This window comes from Mandrillus leucophaeus, unplaced genomic scaffold (assembly GCF_000951045.1).
Source record: "Mandrillus leucophaeus isolate KB7577 unplaced genomic scaffold, Mleu.le_1.0 Scaffold604, whole genome shotgun sequence".
NCBI classification, from domain to species: domain Eukaryota; kingdom Metazoa; phylum Chordata; class Mammalia; order Primates; family Cercopithecidae; genus Mandrillus; species Mandrillus leucophaeus.
Window position 1 is genome coordinate 996,965 of NW_012106520.1, and position 1,619 is coordinate 998,583.

The following is a 1,619-nucleotide window of genomic DNA, read 5'->3' on the forward strand; positions in this document are numbered from 1 at the left end:
ATCTCTACTAAAAATAAAAAAATTAGCTGGGCATGGTGGCAGGCGCCTGTAATCCCAGCTACTAGGGAGGCTGAGACAGGAGAATCACTTGAACCCAGGAGGTGGAGGTTGGAGTGAGCTGAGATCGTGCCATTGCACTCCAGCCTGGGCAACAAGAGTGAAACTCTATCTCAAGAAAAAAAAAAAAAAGAAATTTCCTCCTATTTCAAGGTCACAGGGATACCCTTTTAAGTGCCTCATAGTTATATGGCCTTCTTCTGTTTTTCTTCCTTTGTTGGCTACTCCTTTCTGACCTCTGAGTTTTAGTGGACTCCACAGCATACGTCTAAGTTCTTATCCCTTCTCTCTCTATCCTGTTATCTTTGGTCATCACATTTATTTGCAAGGCTTCAAATTCCAATTACATGCCAGTGACTCTTGGGGAAGATATTGTGCTTGACTCCAAAATTCACTTTTCCCCTAGTATGTCAGGATTGGGGGACCGCCCTCAACTTATTATAAGCCAGTATGACTATACTTTGTCAGGGACTGGTTCAATGACTGAAGGCCTAATCCAAACTGGAGAGGTTTAAGGGGCTGTGCTTAAGAGTGAAGAACAGGAGCTCACACTCACCCTAGACATGAGTGAGGACTGGCCCTAGTTGCAGTTGGTAGCCCTCTCACAACCATGGGAAAAGCCAGCCACAGAAGAGGGCACAAGTGGGGTATAGAACAGAGGTAGGCTCATAGTGAGTTGCACATGAAACCCTCCTGAGCCCTCAGATTTTCCATTATGTGAACCAGCAAAATTCCTTACTTAAAAAGGCCACCTGGAGTCAGATTTCAGTCCCTTGTAGCAAAAAGCACTCAAACGGAAACAATTCCCAAATGAGCACAAGCCCAGGCTTCTCCTGAGCTCCAGGTATGTCTCCCCAAGTACCTATCTGCTATCTTCACGTGGTTCTCTGACAAAGCATCTCACACTTAGGAAGCTGAAAACTGAACTCTTGATCCTTTCCCCTGAACCTCCTCTTGATCCATTTCCCTGAACCTCCTCTTTCTGTAGTTGTGCACCATGATACATGGCAACCCTATCCAAGTTGCTCATAACAGAAAGATGCGGGTCATCCATAATTCTTTTTTCTCCTCCCTTCCCACATTCAACCCTGATACAACGTCCAGCTAATCCTACCTCTAAAGTGCTCATTGGACCTGTCCATGCTCTCCACTTCCATTGTGATCCACATCACCCTTGTCCCTCCCTTTTATGACGATTGTAACCAGTCTCCTTGCTCTCATTCTTACGTCCTCCATTCTACGTTCCTTACAGTTGCCAGTGATTTAAAAAAATTAGTAATTATTTTATTTTCTATAGCATAGCAGTAAAAAGAATGGGCTGTGCAGCCAGATGGGATAGTTATGTATTGCTGCATCTCTCCCTCCCTCCCTCCCTCCCTCCCTTCCTTCCTTCCTTCCTTCCTTCCTTTTGACAGAGTCTCACTGTTACCCAGCTTCAGTGCAGTGGTGCAATCTTGGCTCAGTGTGGCCTCAACCTCCCAGGCTTAGGTGATCCTCCCACCTCAGCCTCCCAAGTAGCTGGGACTACAGGTGCATGCCACTACACCCAGCTAATTTTTTTT